Below are 6,000 nucleotides of genomic sequence, written 5' to 3'. Positions count from 1 at the left end.
GATAAATTGAACAAAGGATATTCATTGTATTAAGCAGCAACTACACCAGGATTCTTTTGCATTTGAGTTTGTCATTTATGAGATAAAATAAAAGTTTCACGTTAAGTAAACATACTGGGCATGAGTCATTTTCCTAAATATAAGGATTCAGTTTAATTTAAGTGCTCTGGTCTTCACGTGCTGCTGAAGACTGAAAATATCTCTTGGTCATCTGAGTTCAATGCAGATGCCTATGATATGCAAGGACATTTCAAATGGTACCTGTTGGCTTTATCCGAGTAAAAGAAATAAGTATCAAGGGTGGGATCACTTTTGAGATTAGCATTGCTACACTTAAGGCTTTATATGTAGATATTTACATGTGTTTGGGAGTCTAAACTTCACTGGAGAACTAATCTGTACAGATGATGTAAAGAGAAATGCAGATGCCCAGCCTCCAGTTTTATACTTAAGAGTGAGTGGAAACATCCTTTACTGTTGGAACCCTGGGTTTAGAGAATTTTGGTTTCTGGGATATGACAATATATATGTGTAACAATATGGAGGTGTGGATTTGTTCTTCACCTTTTCTCCTTCTTCTTCACAAATGTGGCTGTTCTGGTATTGGGTCAAAAACTGTGGATCATGAATAGATAGTTACTGGATTACAAATAAAAACATATTACTTACCATTTTATAATTGGGTGATTTGGACTTTAAAAGGCCTTGGAAGTTAGAACTCTTGGCCATTTTCCACCTTGTTAACTTGGAGGCATACTCTGTGCAGCTGTATTACAGATAAGATATAATAAACAACTAAGTCCGAAGAACAACCTAGCTTTGTCTGCCTTTTAACCCAAACTCTGAGTAAAAGAACTCGAGACTCAGAGGCAAAATGAAACGAAAACAGAGGAAATTACCACTTTATGTTACAAAGACTCTGCCAACCAATTTTCAATTTTTTCTATTTTTACTGAAGGCTTAGGCACTTTTCTTATAAGCAGATGCACAAGTATTTTTATTTTTAAAGAGAATTAATGTAGCAGAAATGACATAAAGCCTATGGGAAAAATATCAAGGTTGTTACATTTTTGGAATACGAAGGAATTGTCAGAAGACAACATGCAGAGGAACTTGTGATGGGTCATAAAAACAGTGTTTTATTGAAACCATGATTTTCAGAACAAAGTGGAGCTATGAATTACAATTCCCAGGCTCATCAACTAAGCTATTTTGCTGATCTCATTCAAGGATGGAGAGATATAGGATGCAGTATGTTTTTATGAAAAATACTCTTTTCATGGTAACTGGATATTTCTGTTCTTCATTGCTTGCCTGAGTTCCTTCTTGAGGACTTTCCTGAGGGCTTCATGAAACTTCCAGCAGTGGATTAAAAGTGAATGACTGAGGCTGTTATACCCTCCAACTTTCAGTATGCTTATACTCAGCATACAATGGGCTGAAAACTGCTGCAGGTTTTGAACTGATTCAGGAGTGATCAGATTACTTTTATCTTAGATGTAATAACAGTGTCTAGTAAAAGATAGTGTAGGTGTTTAAGCCCAGCCAGCAACCCAGCACCACACAGCCACTTGCTCTATCTCTCACCAGTAGGATCAGGGAGAGAACTGGAATGATAAAAGCTGGGAAGACATGTGGGTTGAGATAAAGACACTTAAATAGGGAAGGCAAGAGCCACAAACAAAAGGTGAGAAAACCAAGGGATTAATGAATTGGTTCCCACGGGCAGGCAGGTGTTCAGTCATCCCCAGGAACGCAGGGCCCCATCACATGTAACAGGGACTTGGAAGACAAACACCATCACTCCAAATTGTCTCCCCTCCCTCCTTCTTCCCCCAGGTTTACATACTGAGCATGATGTCATACGGTCTGAAATATCTCTTTGGTCAGTTTGGGTCACCTGTCCCAGCTGTGTCTGCTCCCGGCCTCCCATGTAACCCCAACTTCCTCACCAGCGTGGCCACATGAAAGGCAAAAAAAGCCTTGGCTCTGTGTAAGCCCTGCTCAGCAATAACAAAAACATCTCCATGTTAACAACCCTGTTTTCAGCACAATTCCAAAACTCAGCCCCATACAGGCTACTGTGAAGAAAGTTGACTCCATCCCAGACAAAACCATCACAGTAGGACAAGTAAAAGTCTCAGAGTATCAGACTTTATTCAATATCATGTCTGCCACATCTTTTTTTCCCTTTGTCTTTCTTCCAAAATGCATGAATTACACTGGGTCTATTTCCAACAGATTTTACTATCTTATGAAGTACTTTTGGTCAGAGCTCTAATGAATACATTTTCACTTCTTCTCAAAAGAAGTACTTTCTTTCTTTCAATCAAAGAAGCTTTGGAGACATAACACCAAGTAAATAAAAAAACATTTAAATATTTTTTTTCTGTATATTCTTGGCCAAATATAATTGTAAAAAATCACATCTCACCCAAATTTTCTTCGTGATTGTAAGCTACTTTAATACCATGATTGATTTTATTTGCCTAAAGGGCAATGTCAGAATTGGTAGACAATCCTGGTATTAAAATCCAGGATTAGTCTCCCAGGACTAAAAATAAAAAGGGAGGGGAAAGCATTTATTTATGGAAAATAAAAACAGTAAACTATAATGTGACGCAACATTACTGAATTTGATCAAAGGATTACTTTCAAAGATCCACTGTTTCTTTTCAAAAGATGTGCTTCATAAGAAAGCATCTCTGTCAAAGTTTGAGGAATAACTACATGTACTTTTCTTATGATAGGTTAAAAATCTATTTGCTAGTCACAGTTGTTGATTTTGCCTTACTTTTGCTTGCAACACAGAATGATGAAATAGGAAAGCAACTTAAATGTGGACCTTTGAAGTGGAGAAATATGGGAGATTGTAAAAAATAAATTTGCAATGAACATATTAAATGAAAATATAGCATAAGTATTACAGACAAGAACCTGAGTCAGTCTCCATTGAATTCTAAGTCAAGCCTCCACTGACCAGAACCACTCCAAAGAGAAACAGCAAGTGGATTCTGACTCATAAAGAAATAAAATGTGTGTTGAATGAAAAAATTATTAATCGCACAGAAAAGGTAATAAAGAACTACAGAAACAGGCATTAATCTACGTGGGTAGCTGAATGAAAGCTACAGGGAAGGACTTCAGAATGCCTACACTTGTATTAAATTCTGTTTTGCCTCTGTATGAGACATTTAACTACAGATATCACAAGACCATAGGGCTCATTAAATAACCAATTACCATCTCCTCCTTACTTTTCTTTTTCTCTCCTCAAGATATATGGAAAAAGAATCCAAAAATATTTGATGCAGTAAAAAGGTTCAAGCTTTCCTTTTTCTTCAGTGAGAAAAACTCTGACAGTGTGTATCTTATTCTCTTATATGGGAACAGGTCAGCACTAGAACAATGCAACATCCAGCATACCTGACTGCTGTGCCTATGAAAGGTTCTGCCTGATGAGACTGGCCACTTCAGTTAATTTTGGCACTGATATTAACAAGAATTAGACCAGACTTTGGATTATTTCACCCTAAAGAAAATTGGGTAATACAATAAATCTGTGACTCTTCTACTGAAATCTCCTTTAGCTCTGAAGTAGCCGTCTTATACTGATATTTGATAACTAGCTCCATTGTGATTTGACACTAATATGCTTACTTCACTTTATAACTCAATGCCATCTCCTATGTGCAATTAAAAAAAAAAAAAAAGAAAAAGATCTCTAGACATTGACAAATTTGTTCCAATTGGTCTTTCCCCTGGATATAAGGTAGTCTGAAATGCCATGAACTCCTCTGTGGGTGAAATATCCCTGTGTGACAACACAGAACTGTAGAACCATGGGAAAATGGTTTCCAAATGCCTAAACTTTCAGCTGAGATGGATTCATGGAAGCTAGGATGAGATATGACAGGTTTGTGGTATGAGAAGTAGAGATGAGTGATTCCTTGCTGATGAGGGGAACAGCCTTTTCATAAGGCTTCATAAAGCATGAAGCCTTTTTCATAAAGGCTTCAGAGGCATGCAGAAGATTAAGCATCCAATGAAATTTTCTTCTTCCTTACTCAATGTTTGTTGTTTCCCACTGGTTTTGGTTGGAATCCCATTCACAACTCATCTGAAAAACACCTGTTTCTCCTTTTTTTATTATTTTTCATACAACCATACTTGTGCTGCTTCCCACCAAAGCTGGTGATGGCAACAAGATAAAATTAAAAGAATAGAGAGAATTTTATATAAAAAAACCAAACTGAATTTGTGAATAGTTTGTGAGGCAATCAAGTCTGATAATTTTTGAGAAGTTAAGGATCATGGTCATTCACTTGCCATTCACGTCTGTTTTCTGGACAGAAATCTGGCACTGTCCACACAGCCAGTGGTCAGGTTTTAGTCAATCGTCACCTCTTCTGTAAATCAATACCACGTCTGATGGTGACACACTGCTAATTTATTTTGTTTGTAGAATTTTAGATAGGAATTACTTGTTCCATTCCTTACACAAGTAATAGAGTTTCACTGCTAATCCTTCATTCTACAGCTTGTCTAGGTTTGATAGTTTTGGTATATGGAAACTGAAAATTATGCATCCAATGTAGGAAGAACAGGAGGGGAAGAAAAAGACAAAAAAGAAAAGAAAGGAGGCAGCCTTGTTATTTCTGTTACATTTCATTTTGGTTTAGGGTGTGTAAGATGCAACACTGGAAATGTTGAAAGGAGACAAAAGAAGTACAATCATTTAGATATATGTCATATTTTATTAGAAAATAGTACTTTAGATGACTTGAGCTCTGACAGGTAAATAGAGGAGTAACGATATTTTCATGTGTTCAGTCATGTTTCATGTTTTAAATATCTGCAAGAATGGAGATTCCGCAATATCTCAGGGCAACCTATTCCAGTGATTGATCAGAATTACTGTGTTGGAGGTTTTTTTGCCCTTCTGTTTAAGCAGAATTTCCTGTATTTTGGATTGTGCCCTTTTCTTCCTCCATTTTCCTAGATCACCATTGACATGAGTCTGACATGAGTTCCTCTGTGTTCTTTATTTCTCCCATCAATTATTTATTTATCCACACTCTGAATAGGACCCTGTGTCTCTTCTTCAGGCTGAACACACACAGCACTCTGAGCTTTGTCATGTGCTCCAGTCCTTTAATCATCTTTCTGGTTGTTGGTTGACTAGCTTCAGTGAATATATATATATATATATATATATATATATTTTGCTCTGGAGAGCCGAAAAATGGACACAGCATCCAGATGTGTCACACCAGTGGTAAGCAGAGGGGAAAGGTCACCTTTCTTTTGGTCTGCCATCAGCACTCTGCCTAATGCAGCTCAGGAGGCAGCTTTCCAGCTGATCAGTCCCCAGCCAGTACTGCAGCATCTTGCATTTTGTTTTGCAGATCTTTGTTCCTGTGTTCCTGCTTATCTGTTTCCTCAGCTTGTAGAAGTCTGTCTGAATGGGTCCTGAGCAGGCTTCTAGGGTACGAACCACTCCTCACATTGTCCTTGGTGTTCTTGATTTCTGTGAAGTATATAATGTGACTGCAATACAGTATTTTTAAAAGAGTCAAAAAATAAATTGAAATTGTGGGGAGTTTACATAATTTCATAATTATTTGAAGTATATTATTAAGTACTTTCTTTCTACAAATAACAAATAGATAACCATTAAATTATTTAATCAAATCATTGACAAATGACTGAATTTAGAAAGACCACTGGTTTATTTCTATACTTGTTTAAACATCAAGTACCATTATTTCACCTTAGCAATCAAATCATCTTATGTTATTTGAAGAGAATAATAGTATTCAGGAGACATTCTCCTCTGTAGAGAATGATATAATAGTTATAAGTATTGAAATGTAAGTCTTCTTGTCTAGATGTACACAGATTTTATTATTTTCATGCATTTCCAAAGAAAAGTATATTGGCACTCTTCTCTTGGAAATCAGTAAAAAACATTAATGGAAAAAAAAGTTTTTAAATTTT

This window comes from Corvus brachyrhynchos, unplaced genomic scaffold (genome assembly GCF_000691975.1).
Source record: "Corvus brachyrhynchos isolate BGI_N302 unplaced genomic scaffold, ASM69197v1 scaffold239, whole genome shotgun sequence".
Taxonomy (NCBI): Eukaryota; Metazoa; Chordata; class Aves; order Passeriformes; family Corvidae; genus Corvus; species Corvus brachyrhynchos.
The sequence above is the reverse complement of the archived record's forward strand: the minus strand, read 5'-3'. Positions refer to the sequence as shown.